This window comes from Mandrillus leucophaeus, unplaced genomic scaffold, assembly GCF_000951045.1.
Source record: "Mandrillus leucophaeus isolate KB7577 unplaced genomic scaffold, Mleu.le_1.0 Scaffold57, whole genome shotgun sequence".
Classification (NCBI taxonomy): Eukaryota; Metazoa; Chordata; class Mammalia; order Primates; family Cercopithecidae; genus Mandrillus; species Mandrillus leucophaeus.
Window position 1 is genome coordinate 6,943,711 of NW_012106141.1, and position 14,886 is coordinate 6,958,596.

The 14,886-nt window shown below is 40.6% G+C and overlaps 1 pseudogene across 1 annotated transcript; it reads left to right on the forward strand.

The window, feature by feature from the left end:
* Positions 1–2,857: 2,857 nt before the first annotated feature.
* Positions 2,858–4,066, forward strand: LOC105552683 (annotated as a pseudogene). The gene has a single exon (XR_001008056.1). The product of XR_001008056.1 is annotated as a protein FAM208A pseudogene (transcript).
* The last annotated feature ends 10,820 nt before the right edge of the window (positions 4,067–14,886 follow it).

The following is a 14,886-nucleotide window of genomic DNA, read 5'->3' on the forward strand; positions in this document are numbered from 1 at the left end:
GCCCAGGCTGGAGTGCAGTGGCACGATCTCAGCTCACTGCAACCTCTGCCTCCTGAGTTTAAGCGATTCTCCTGCCTCAGCCTCCTGAGTAGTTGGGATTACAGGTACCCGCCCCCATGCCCAGCTAATTTTTGTATTTTTAGTAGAGACGGGGTTTCACTGTGTTGGCCAGGCTGGTCTCGAACTCCTGACCTCGTGATCTGCCCGCCTCGGCCTCTCAAAGTGCTGGGATTACAAGCGTGAGCCACTGCCCCCGGCCTTAACTTTTGTATTTTTAGTAGAGACAGGGTTTTACCATGGTGGCCAGGCTGATCTCAAACTCCTGACCTCAAGTCCACCTGCCTCAGCCTCCCAAAGTGCTGGGATTATTATTATTGTTTTTAAAAACAGAGACAGAGTCTCACCATATTGTGAAGGCTGGTCTTGAACTCCTAGGCTCAAGTGATCCTCCACCCTTGACTCCCAAAGTGCTGGGATGACAGGTGTCAGTCACCACACCCAGCCAAATTTCACTAAACTTTTTTTTTTTTTTTTTTAATAAATGTTGATTTGGAATGGGAAGCAATTTTTATCTTCACAAAATTTAAGATTCAACCTCTGTGGAGGGCTAATGATTCTGTCTAGCCTTAGTTTTAGGTACTCTTTACTAACAACCTGTGGTGCTTTATGCATAGCCTAGGAGCTTCCAAGTAGAGTTGCCTTTTCTTGAGTGGATGAGTGGTGGCATTAGTATGCAATTAGTTGTTTTGTTTGTTTTAATAGAGACAGGGTCTCACTGTATTGCCCAGGCTGGTCTTGAACTCCTGGGCTCAAGTACCTCCCAAAGTGGGATTTTGACGTGAGCCACACCTGGCTGCAATTAGTTCTTAGTTTTGAATTTGATAAAAATGAGCTTTTAGGTATACCTTCAATGAATCAACAAAAAAGCGAGTTACCAATTTGGGACTGCAATGTGAATTTCTGATCTTCTGTACTCTTTTTTAAATCAAGTAAAGCGCCTCCCCCAATTAAAAAAAATTTACTTAAAATAATGTAGCATTTTTCCCTCAACCTAGACCTCAGTTTTTCATTTAAACATATTTTAAAATGTGTGTGTATGTTTTGAGACAAAGTCTCAGCCCAGGGTGGAGTGCAATGGTGCCATCTCAGGTCAGTGCAACTTCCGCCTCCCGGGTTCAAGTGATTATCATGCCTCAGCCTCCTGAGTAGCTGGGATTACAGGCATGTGCTACCATGCCCGGCTAATTTTTGTATTTTTAGTAGAGATGGGGTTTCACTGTTGGCCAGACTGATCTGGAACCCCTGACCTCAGGTGACCCGCCCGCCTCGGCCTCCCAAAGTGCTGGGATTACAGGCATAAGCCACTGCGCCTGGCCTAAAATGTGTTTTTAAACTATTCACTAATAATGGATTTACACTCTTTCGTATGATTTACTAAATTGATTCCAATAGGTTGGCAATTCATGATTTTTTTAAATATCAGCTGTTAAACAGTGGTAATATTTATTAGAGGACAAAGGAATCCAACTTTCGTGTTGCCCTTGGGAATGCTCTTTAAGCCTGAGGCTTTATTATGAATAATTTGGTCTGTAAACTCCTTGGGAGGTAGTTTGGGATTAGAGATCTGGGTCTCAAACCTGATCCTGCTGCTTGGCGACCCTCAGCAAAATGTCAGCCCTCTGTCGTTTCGTGCATAAAATGAAAAAAAGTGCACAGCTGCTGTGAAAATTAGGTCTTAGAGAAGCAGTCAGTGCAGTGCTTAAGTACTTACTGGGAGAGTTAAATAGACCTGGTTTCAAATCTTGGTTTTGTTACCATAATTTGTCCCGTCTTGCAACGCTTATTTTAAATTGTGCAAAACAGTATCTCCCTCATATCCGTTGCTGTGAAGATTAAATGGAGATAATGCACGTAAATCACTTGTCCAGTCAGTGTCTAGCACATAGAAAGCACTCAGTAAATATTGGCTGTACTCACGATAACCCATGATAGTTTATACTGACAAGGTAGAAATTACTATGCAAACGGTTCTTCACTATGAAGTTATTCCCTTTATGGGACAACGACCACTGCTGTATATTTTTTAATGTAACCGCAAGTTTATTTTTTCTTTAATATACATTTAATATAGGAAAACGTGGAGGGGGGGTGCGACCAAAGAAAAATGGTAAAAGTTAACAGCCTCCTCCTCTCAAACTCCCCAGAACCAAATCCTGTTAACACTAGGTTGTTAAGTACCATCAGAGGATCTCAGGTTAAAGTGCTTGCTGGCGCTGTGACACTGGGTCACACCCTCTGAGATAAAAGAGAAGGCCGGGTGCGAGTCATCTATCATAAAGATACAAGATCCGGTGAGAACAGCAGGTCGCAGAGGCCGGACGCTTTTAGGCTATTATTGCGTAGCCCATTCTCTTATTTCCTCTCCAGGTCTCTGTACACATGCAAATAGTTCATAAAGCCGAGATCGTCCCGCATCCATGCGCTGAAGCCCGTTTGGGCCGAGATAACTCGTACACTGAGGAAAGTTCTCGCCCACAAATGGGCCACCCCTGCGCTCCGGAGACAAGGCCAAGCCCGTCTCCCTCGCCTGCAGCGCGGCGGGGGATCCCCGGGAACCCGAGGATCGCCAGCGCGGCATTGCCAGGAACCCGAGAATCGCCAAGGGCCCACACATTCTGCAGGCCACGGCTGCGGCGTCGAGGCCCTCGCCGGGCGTGGCAGTCGCCCCTTTTGGCGGGCTCGGGCGCCTCAAAACTCCGCCCCCCGGCGCGGCATATCCGCACTCGCGGAGGCGGGTGCCGCGCTCCCATTGGTAGAGTGGCCCGCGGTGGCCCCGCCCTCTCCCGGCCCCGACGCGCGCACGTTGAGTGGCGGGGGAAGGCAGAAGAACTGCCCGAGCGAGGAGCGGCTCCGAGGGCCGGGCAGCACAGTTGGGGTGCCCGCTTCGGGGCCCCCAAGAGGCTGCCGGGTCGGAGTGCAGCCTGAGACCACGGGGGGAAGGGGGTGGGTGGGCTGAGAGCAGTTCGGCGGCGAGGCTGGCCCGCCGCCCCTTCCCCCCACACCCGTCGACCTTGTGGGCAGAAGCTTCCCAGAGCTCCTTACGCCGGCGCGATGGCGACTGCTGTGGAGACGGAGGCCTCGCAGCCGACGGATGCGAGCTGTGAAAGTGGCGGCGGCGGAGACGACGAGATGAAGCAGGCGCTTCCGGAGCTTGAGTCCTCCCCACAAAATGGCGGCGGCGGCGGCCTCAACATCGCTGAGCCCGGCGGCGGCGCTGGGCCTGAGGAGACCGCGGGGGCCGAGGCCGCCCAGAGCTTCAGCCACGAGCAGCCTCAGGACTCCTCTGAGGCGGGCGCGGCCGCCCTGCTCAGAGGCCCCGAAGAGCCCGAAAGGCCTCTTAGGAGGAGTTTTCAGATCCCCAGGAAGAGCAGAGAAAAGAAAGGTGGTGCCTCCCCTTCTTCTCAACCCCCTCTCTCTCTCCCCTCCATCTTTTCATTAGAACCTTTCTATCTTCTCTTCCCACACCCATCTGAGATACGTAAACACGCATGCAGCGCCGGCCGCCTCTCCCCTCACCGCCCCGGCCGCCCAGCTGCCGCGCTTGGTGCGAGAGAAAGCGGTGGAACCACGCTCCCCTGCTGCCCCTCCCCGCGGAAGTTGGAAGTAGCTCAGGTTTGAAGCTTGTCCGTAAGGCTGCAGCTCCCAGAGAGGAAAGATGGTGCTCGGCGCCCCTCCCTCCCAGCCCCCGAAGGCAGAGAAGCTGTTGTGTCCTCCTAAGGATGCTTCTGAGAAGTCTCGCTATGGAAATAGCCCGTGGCCATGGATTCTGGGGCTTTCTCCAAGGCCATTGCCAATGTTCTGAGGACCATGAGTGCTTCTCCCCGTGGAAATTCTTCAGCTCTGTGTGTCTACTTGAAATGTGCTTGATGTCAGCGTCCTCCCTTATTTAGAAATCTCTATTAGTAGATGTGATCCATGCACACTGCTATTTTCCATCACACTTCATTTCCATTTAGTTTTTTCCCCCTTGTTTTTGAAGCGTTAAATAGGTCTCTCTCTCTTTAAATTTGAATTTAGTATTGTTTTTCTTATATTTGAAAAGAATGGCAAGGTAGGTTCTTGGCGCAGTAATTTCCCAATGGAAAAAGATAATGAGAAGTTACCTTATCCTCAAGAGTCACCAAGTTGGTCTTCTAGATGGTAGAACTTCAGATTAGAAAAAAGTCTAGTCTTAGTTTTTGGAACCCATATGGAAACAGTTACATTAATTACTTGTGCCTTTAAAAAATCTTAATGCCATATTGTTAATATGGAGTCAGAATTCCTAATGGACATAAAAATTAGTATTGTTTTTTGTTATTGGGGTATAATTTTTTAACTGTCCAGTAAATTTTGGATATTCTGGATTTAGACAACTTCCTTTTTGCCCTACTGTGTGGTTAGGTTTTCATTATTTACTTTAGAAAATAATAGGATTTGGTTTTTTCCCGTATAGAAAGCTTTTCCATTTATTTGATTATAGAATCTTGGCTGTAGCCTTACAGTGACTTTCCATAAGCATCACCAGTTCCATTTGCACTACTGGAATTGTTTGAGCCTTCTATTGGGAAAGTACAAATAAAGTTCATTTCTGTTTGAATGGCAAAGCCAAGAAAATACTTGGTGTGAGAAACCGTGTTGACAAAGATGAAGTTAACCTTTGGAAGTTAGCATGAAGAATGTTTCTAGAAATATCTTTTGAGTTAATGTAGTTTAGGGTTCAGAAAGATACTTTTAAAGGTCAAGACTGTCAGTTTTTTTGGTGTATTTAGTTAAGATTTGAGATGTATGATTATAGTCTATATGAGAAAAGTTCCCAGTGTAATCAGTTGGTAGAGAATAGGTTGGAAGTACATTCAAATGGGCTCTGGTTATGAGGTAGGAGGTGGAACAATTTTTTTCTTCACAGCTTGATAAAAGTCGGTTGGAGTCTTTTTTTTTTTTAAGGTTTAAGTGCCTAAGAATATGGACAAACCACGATATATATATTTTTTTAACTGTTAGGACCAGAAAATTGGCCTAGAAACTTAAAATTTTGTTTGAAATGTGGGAAGGCAGTAGGAACTGGAAAGGCACTGTGTTTGTGTGTTTTTTAAATAAAACCCAGAGATTGTTGTAAAATAGACTTCAGTTGAACACACTAAAAGTGGAAATAATTGAGGGATTAGGAAATACAAACCTTGCTGTTGTCCCCCATAGTCTTGTACCTCTTGGGTAAAACTTGTATTTTCCATTTTTACTTGAGAGACAAAAGTTGTGAGGAAAATATATCGCAGTGGGCTTTTTCATGATTAGTGAAAATGAGCAATTTTTAACTTGTGTAATTATTTATACCCTGAACACCAGCTGTTCAAATAGTAAAATAGCTAAAATAGCGATTTAAATAGAACTTTAAAAAATTAAATAAGCAGCTATTTTACCACCGTGAATTTTATCTTGTTCAAGCTGAGAGAAGTTAGTAGTTGGTGATAGAATTCAATACATAAATTCAACTTTAAAAAAAAATTCATCATAAACAGTACAGGTGCTGCTAGTTTTACTCTTCATACTCTTCATCGCAACGCCATCTCTTGGAAGGCTCTAAAGGTAAAGATACCACTTTGTATAGGATTCGGCTAGGTATTACTAGTTGTGGTCAGCTGAGTCTTTTAATCAAGAATATTAGATGGTTTTCAGTAGGTATGTCTGCTTGAACTTTTCAGTATCAAAGGTTCTGTTGCATTCATGTTTTAATACGGCAGACCTTTTCTTGTGACTGTGCTTTTCCAGTGAAATTTAAGATTAGTACTTAAATATTTTAATAACTTAAAGGTTATTACTATGGAAGTATAACTTGTTGACTCAAAGTTCTTTCTTTGGTCTTGCCAATAGTATGACATCCAAAATAACTGCCATTGTAATTGAGTAATAATATTGGCAAACACTTGTATAGTGCCTAATAAGTTGTGGGCATTGTTCTAAGCAATTTACATACATTGACTAAATCTCAACAGTGTTTTGTGGTAGGTACTATTCCCATTTTACAGATGAGACTAAAGTACTGAGAAGTTAGGTAACTTGCCCCAGATGACACAACTAATAAGTGGTGGAGCTGGAATTTGAAGATAGGTGTAGAGTACTTTTACTACTATAAAAAAGAAAAATCTTGCTACCCAGTTTGAATAATCTAAGGTTTTAAGTTAGCTGCTTTTGATCTGACCTGTTAGTAACAAAAACTGTTTTTATCCCCCTATTAAATATAGAAATACTTAATATGTTTTCGTCCTTGGGGAATTTTGACATTCAGAGATTATGTTCACTATCAACATTGATTGGTACTGACAGATTAAGTGCCTCTTTGACTGGAAAGGTATACATTTTACTGTTTTTGATGTATGTTATATTATTTATTGGCTGAGGCATGATTCTTATATTTAACCAAATTGTAGAATTGCATTTTGTTGGTAGATGTTTCACTATCGCCGCCTTTAAATCTAGTAAGTCATAAAAAGTAAATTAAAATTGGTAATTGCATTTGATGTAATTTTTCCCTCCAAAGTTCTTGGGAAATGGAGTAGTGATGATTGACTCTCTGGAAAATGTTTATTGGTTAATGTTTTTGTAGGGTCCAAGGGAGTCTCAAAAATTAATTGCTCTCATGCACTAAGTTTCCATACTGGTTTAGTCCAGAAGTAATGGCTAATTCTGCTAACCTCCATCTTCCCACACAAAATTTGCACTTGCGTGTTGGAAGCCATTGGAGCCAAGTCTCATTCTTAAGGAAATTTCCGTGGTATTTCATTAGTTGTATATGGATGAGTGGGTTCTGAGAACAATAGGTCTCTCCATACATAATAGCAAAGTAATGGAGGTAAAATTTACTTCGACCTATCCTCAGTGCAAAAAACATTGTTTCGTATTTGTACTCTCTTGATTCCTGCCAACATATTCATTTCTGATTGTACGCTATGTTCAACCTTGTTGATTTAGAGATGAAGTACCCACTCCTAAAGTATTGTCTGTGGTAATTTTTTTTAGACTGAAGAAAAGTGATTTTAAAAAAAGACCTTACTGTGAAGAAGAAATGGATGGAGAGTGGTTGTATTATAATCATTAGACATCAGCTATGAATTCAGAGAAAATTTCAGATCCCTAGCCTCCTCTTGCTAATTATTTCGTCATCTTCCATGAATTAGTTACTTTAAATCAGACAATTGTTTATTTATACCTCATACTACCCATTTTTTTTTTTTTTTCCTGGAGGCAGAGCCTCTGTCGTCCAGGCTGGCATGCAGTGTTGCAATCCCGGCTCACTGCAGCGTCCGCCTCCTAGGTTCAAAGGATTCTCCTTCCTCAGCCTCCTCCCGAGTAGCTCGGTTACAGGCGTGCGCCACCGTGCCCAGCTAATTTTTGTATTCTTTTTAGAGACGGGATTTCATCATGTTGGCCAGGCTGGTCTCGAACTCCTGACCTGAAGTGATGTGCCCTTCTTGGCCTCCCAAAGTGCCGGGATTATAGGCATGAGCCACCATGCCCAGCCCCATTTGTATGTTTTGATAGGAATGGTCCATCTTTTAAGTTTAGCTTTTTAAAATTTACGTATATACGATAATATTTTTTGCGATTCATATATACATAATACAAAAAGATCTGTCTTAACACCAAATTGGTGAAACTAACTGATGAAGATGTTCTTTTGATTAAGGAACAAAGCTGTTTGATGATTTAAATTATATATCTATGCTGACTGCCTTTATAAATATAACCTTCAAATCTTGAGTGTGGGCCAGGCGTGGTGGATCATGTCTGTAATCCCAGCACTTTGAGAAGCCAAGGTGGGCGAATCACGAGGTCAGGAGTTTGAGACCAGCCTGGCCAACGTGGTAAAACCCCGTCTCTCCTAAAAATACAAAAAATTAGCCGGGTCTGGTGGCGGGCTCCTGAAATCCCAGTTACTCAGGAGGCTGAGGCAGGAGAATCACTTGAACCCAGAAGGTGGAGGTTGCAGTGAGCTGAGATCGCGCCACTGCACTCCAGCCCGGGCAACAGTGCGCGACTCCACCTCAAAAAAAAAAAAAAAAAATTTGAGTATGTTTTATGTGATGCTACTAATAAAAAACATTTGATGATAGTATGGCTAAGAGTCAGGAAATTTGAATTCCAGTTCACATTCTATGTTACTGTCAGTTTCCTAATTTAAATTATAAATCTCCAAGTGCCCTTCTAAATCTGTGCTCTTCAGTCTCGTAAAATACATCTATAATTAGTTTGTCAATAGGGAAACCTAGTATGATCAGTAATCAACTCAGCTGTTTTTCTGACAGGCATTTAATGGAAATCCATTAAATAAGCAAAATTACACATTTCTTAATGTGTGAAAGAGCCTCTATTGCTACTGCTGTTAACCTTTATAAAGCAAAGGGCGTTACAACTCTTGGCCCTGTTATCTCTAGAGGAAGATTAAAATCAGAAAAAATTAAGAGATTTGAGAAAGGATATGAGGGTAGAAAGAGCAGTATTAGAACCAAATTCTTTGTTCTTTTATAGCCAACTTCCTGTGCCTAAGTGTTCTGTATGATTTATGGTCTATAAAATGAGGAAACAGTCATTTTTCCAGCTCTTGACATGATTGGATATTGTACGTCTAATATTACCACACACACGCACGTCGTATATTTCAGGATACAAGATAGGGAGCCTGATCACTTGAATTTGAATCCCAGCAGCTTGATCCATTCGTTAATCCTGTAACCTTGGGCCAACTCAAAGGCTGCTTGTCCCAGTTTCAACTGAGAAATGGGCATGTTGAACTGGGCATGTTCATAGCATAGTTTGGATGATTGAAATGATACATGTAAAGCTCTTAGTACAGTATTGAAGGTGGTACTTAACCACTAATGGTTAGACAGTAACTGTCATAATCTAGAGAACAGTATGTTGAATACTGAGTTCCCTGAGTGAAATGGATGGTTCATATATATAATGCTTTCCCTGTTTGGATAGACACAGGGTTGTTTATTATTACTACCTCAAATAGTGACCCATAATTGAGATTTTTGACTTAAGTATTTTCTTTAAAAGGAGTGACAAGACACATTGATCAAGATACATGTAGTGTTAAACGACCTCTGAGGACATAAAATAGACTACCAGAGAATGTACATTCAGAAGATGAACTTAATAAATTTTCTGAACTGCTATTACCAGCAAATTGACTTGAAATCCTTAAAAATAGTTGCAGGGTAATTTTATTATTTTAGAAATTATCACCAGAAAAAATGAGAAATTATAACTGGCCTAACGAAGCCACTGAGGCATTTACAAAACAAAATCATTAGGATACAGATATTTATTGTTAGAGCTAAAATGCTTTTTTCTTTGCATTAAAAAAATTTTTTTCCTGTCAGCTGTCATTTTTAGTACATTGGACATGACTCTTGGACATTGCTTTAGAGTGAACTGGAAATGTTAAGTACTTTGAGAATAATTTGGATGTGAGCTTTTATGCAGATTTATGATTTGACTAATTTTTTACTTATGATTAGATTAATGGTATAAATTGTATTGGGTAGCTTAACTAATGAAAATCTATGTAGACTATAAAATTTCATAGAAATTGGCAGCCATGTGATATCTTTTTTTGTGTAAATTTTAGATATCCGAAGTCATTTTGTTTAGAAACAAAATTGTGTAAATTTAACCCAGCTTTTACAATCATGCTTGGCCCACTTTAGATGTGAAAGCTATAAAGACCTCCATATGCTGCGTTCCTTGCCAAGTTTTTCACAGTTTAATTGGGGACAGTCATCACAAAGATAAGATGTTTTTGTCCTACATTCCGTAACACAGGTTTGAATGAAGACAATGTATGCCTCCTACCCTCTTCTGAGCTTTCATTTGTGTTTTGTATGTTACTGAATTGTTGAATTTGCGAATGAGTCTTAATTTTAAATAGCAGTCATTTAGTAGTAGAATATATTGTTACCATTTTTAAAACTTGACAAAATTTCTCATTTTCTTCACTTGACTGTTCAGTATTTTTAGGGCTAGCACTCACAGGTCTAGCTACTGGAATACAGGAAAGATGAGTAATGAGCAAGGCAGATACAGTTCCTGCTCTCATGGAGCTTACAATCAATAGGTTACTGAACATACTCGTCTGCTACAAGTGTGATTACAGTACACTTTGTGTTGAGTAGTCTTGTTCTGTTTGAGTATTTGTTTGAGCTTACTCCTGTTTATTAGTTGCATAACTATAACTGTGTTGTCTATTTTTTTAGTGTGCAGTTCCAAAATAGTGGTAACCATTTGTTTGTACACATTGTGCCATTGAAAACTGTGTTTTTACAGTCACTTCTGTAATATAGACATGGTTGGTAAATGAATGGATGAATGGCTCTGTCATTTGACATGTCCTTTAAAGTCTAATAATCATGTATAGAAAAGACAAAAGTTCGCTGCATCTGTCACCTTTAGGAGTATGTAAAAGTGGAACATTATGTTTTCAGTAGTGACCTGTTTTGACTATGACATTTGTTAACCCTTATTAAATAGTGTCTTGAAAGAAATTAAGGTAATAGAGAATAACATAGTTTCTATGAGTAGTTCTCTCTACAGTGAAAAGTGGTTCCTTTTTGATTTGGGGAAATATATATATGTATAGACTTGTATTAGTAAATTAAAGTATTTTGTGCATAAGATGGAAATTCGAGGTTAATAGACCAGTAATTCTCAAGAACTAATTGGATATTTGACTTAAATATTTTAAAAATTAAGTGGGGGCCAGGTGCAGTGGCTCACGCCCGTAATCCCAACACTTAGGGCGGCTGAGGCAGGTGGATTACCTGAGGTCAGGAGTTTGAGACCAGCCTGGCCAACATGGTGAAACCCCTTATCTACTAAAAATCTAAAAATTAGCTGGGCGTGGTAGCAGGTGTCTGTAATCCCAGCTACTTGGGAGGCTGAGGCAGGAGAATCACTTGAACCTGGGAGGCACGGAGGTTGCAGTGAACTGAGATCGCGCCACTGCACTCTAGCCTGGGTGACGAGCAAAACTCCACCTCAAAAAAAAAAAAAAAAATTCAGTAGGATGTAGAATGGTTGGGGATGTGGAGAATAAAAACTTAATGTCCTGGCCAGGCACGGTGGTTCATGCCTGTAATCCTAGCACTTTGGGAGGCTGAGGCAGGCGGATCACGAGGTCATGGGGTTGAGACCATTCTGGCTAACACTGTGAGACCCCATCTCTACTAAAAATACAAAAAAAAAAAAAAAATTAGCTGGGCGTGGTGGCGGGTGCCTGTAGTCCCAGCTACTCGGGAGGCTGAGGCAGGAGAATGGTGTGAACCCAGGGGGTGGAGTTTACAGTGAGCCGGGATTGCACCACAGCGCTCCACCTGGGTGACAGAGCAAGACTCCGTCTCAGAAACCAAAAAATAACCTTAATATCCTACTATGTGTTGGATGCTATGTTTAGAGCTTTTTCCACGTGTTGTCTTATGTATGGCGTGTGGCATATAGTGGTTATTAGGGCTGCTGGAGTTTGCTGTTTTGTATATGAGAGAGCTGAGCTATATAAGTAATTTATTTACCTGCATCTTATTCCAAGCCAGTAATGCTGGGTTTGGTATTTGTGTCCAGGTTTGACTCCAAAGCCTGACATGTTTTCATTTTACTAAGTTGTCATAATAAATGTTCTACTACTTTTTATGGATTATACAAGAAGCCACGTGAGTGCAGCATTTTATTTTTTATTTTTATTTTTGAGACAGGGTCTTGCTCTGTCTCCCAGGCTGGAGTGCAGTGGCATGAACATGGCTCACTGCATCCTTGAACTCCTGGGCTCAAAGGATCCTCCTGCCTCAGCCTCCTAAGTAGCTGGGACTACAGGCATGCACCACCATGCCTGGCTGATTTTTTTTTTTTTTTTAATGGTTTGTGAAGGCAGGGTCTCACTATGTCGCCCAGGCTGCTCTCGTACTCCTGAGCTCAAGCAGTCTTGCTGCCTTGGCCTCCCAAAGAGCTGGAATTACAATCATGCGCCACCAAGCCTTTTTTTTTTTTTTTTTTTTTTTTAAAGACCAGTGTGTCAGTAACAGCATATAATTTGTTACTTCACATAATGTCTTAAATGTTTTTATGCTCTCATATATGATATAGGTATTTAGTTTGCGGAAATACACAATCTGAGACATACTTCAGTGTAACATAAAATAGGAGCTGAGACAAGTTGAGTATAAACACAGATTCTTATAAGAGTCTTTAAGCAATTTAGGTTGCCTGATGTAGCATGCCTAAGTTGGCAAAGTTGCAACTTCCTTGTCTGTGTATGTAATGCCAGATCCTCATTGTTGAAGGAACTGGTATATGTAGGCAACTAGTTTTACATTTTTTTCAGTGAGTTAGTATCTCTTTTGCATATCACAAAGTAAGATAGCCTTCATACCTTTTTTCGTGTTTAAGGTTACATTAGCCCACAGAAATATAAGAAGCTATATTTAAGATGGAGTAATGTTAAACATTTTAAATGTTTGGTTTTTTTTATTTTAGCACTTTTCCAGCCATTAACTCCAGGCTCTCGAGAATTTGAAGATGTTGTAAATATTCTTCATTCTTCTTACCTTGAACCAACCTCAGTAACAAATTTTAACTACAGACGTGCTTGCTTGATACACAATGAGCTTTTGGAAAAGGAGGTATGTTTTAAATTATACTTACTGTAAGATTGTTTTCAGAACCAGTTAACAGCCTGGGAAAAAAATTTTCTCTAGAAATACTAAAATTTTTAGGAAAACCAAATTACAAAGGGAAAACAAGTTGTTGTTTTTTGTTTTTTTTTTTTTTGAGATGGAGTTTCACTCTTGTTGCCCATGCTGGAGTGCAGTGGCGCGATCTCCGCTTACTGCAACCTCCGCCTCCCCAGTTCAAGCAATTCTGCCTCGGCCTCCAGAGTAGCTAGGATTACAGGCATGTGCCACCATGCCTGCCTAATTGGGAAAACAAGTTTTAAATGACATCTCTTTTTCCCACCAAATGTTGCTGTAGCATTACATTTATCTGCTATGTTAAATTGTTATTAATAGCAATTGTGTAAAATAACTTTTTAACTGAAAATCTTAAGTATAGCGATAGCTTACTAGCTAGTGGTTTAATTGTAAATTCAACTGAGCATTGTGGCTCATGCCTGTAATCCCAGCACTTTGGGAGGCTCAGGCGGACAGGTTGCTTGAGGCCAGGAGTTTGAGACCAGCCTGTCCAATGTGGCGAAACCTGACTCTATAATAATTAGCTAGGCATGGTGGCACATGCCTGTAATTCAGCTTCTTGAGAGGCTGAGGCACAAGAATTGCTTGAACCCATGAGGTTTCAGTGAGCCGAGACTGTGCCACTGCACTCAAGCTTGGGTGATAGAACAAGAACTCTGTCTCAGATAAATAAGTAAATAAACTGAATTCGTAGGGCTTTTTGCTCTTTTTGAGTATTGTACATGTTAATTAAATGCCTAAATTGGAAGATAATTAATGAAATCAAATATGTGGGTGTATTCGTTTTTAGAACATGCTTAATTTTTTCCATAATTATTGCCTGGTGGCTATATGATGATTTTATCATTAGTGGATATTCTTAGTGAAAAAGTTCAAACAAAGAGGAACAATTAAGCATGTTAGACAGTGAACTCAAGTTTCCTGTACAAATTAGAATATTTGAGTTTTGATTTAGGAAAAGCCATATGTAGATGTTTCGAAATATTTGATGCAAAATGCTTTCTGATGGGCCTGAAATATGAATTTTTTGTTTTTGCAAGTTGGTTAACCAAGGGATACCAGGATTTAATTTTGAAAGGTTCCCTAAAGGGCACTAGTGTTACTGAATCCCAGAGAAAATTAAAATCTTAGTAGTTTGAATTGATGTGGCTTCATGGTATGATAGTAATTATTTGTTAATTTTATGTGAAAATTTAGTCTGAAGGTTCATTAGTTATGTTATTGAAGAGCAGTAATAGCCTGAATATAAAATGTTAGGTATTTTATATTTTAAATGTATATGTGTTTTATAGATAGGAAAGCCAGCAATTTAGGAGAACTTATAGTTCCGACGACTAAGATGAAGTCACTCTTCCATCCTGTAAATATTTATGGAGCACATCTTATGTGCTTGGCATTGAGAATACAGTTACAGAGAAAAGAAGCATTTTTCTTGTCCTAATTGAGTTTATAGTCTAGAAGTTGGTCATTCAGATTTATTAAACCACCTATTGGATGCAGTGTACCATGTTAAGTAAATGGGAGATACAAAGATAACTAAAGCATTAATTTATAATCTGTGGGAGAGTTGTAATGTGGTAAAATTATAAGAGAAATTAGGCCGGGCGCGGTGGCTTATGCCTGTAATCCCAGTGATTTGGGAGGCCAAGGTGGGCGGATCACAAGGTCAGGAGACCGAGACCATCCCAGCTAACATGGTGAAACCCTGTCTCTACTAAAAAAAAACACAAGAAATTAGCCGAGTGTGGTGGTAGGTGCCTGTAGTCCCAGCTAATCGGGAGGCTGAGGCAGGAGAATGGCGTGAACCTGGGAGGCGGAGCTTGCAGTGAGCCGAGATCGGCCACTGCACCTCCAGCCTGGGCGGGAGAGCGAGACTCCATCTCAAAAAAAAAAAAATTAAAAGAGAAATTTAAAGATTGATGAGCATTAGATGTTTGACTATATTAATATATATAAAGAGCCAGTTAAAATAGGGGAAAAACTGAAGGACAGAGAGTATAGAGAGATAGAGATTTTTTTTTTTATTTTGGAAGGTATGAGATTTCTTGGGGAAAAAAATAAAACTTGTAGCTTGAAAAACATAATCACATGCTAAGGCGTTGTT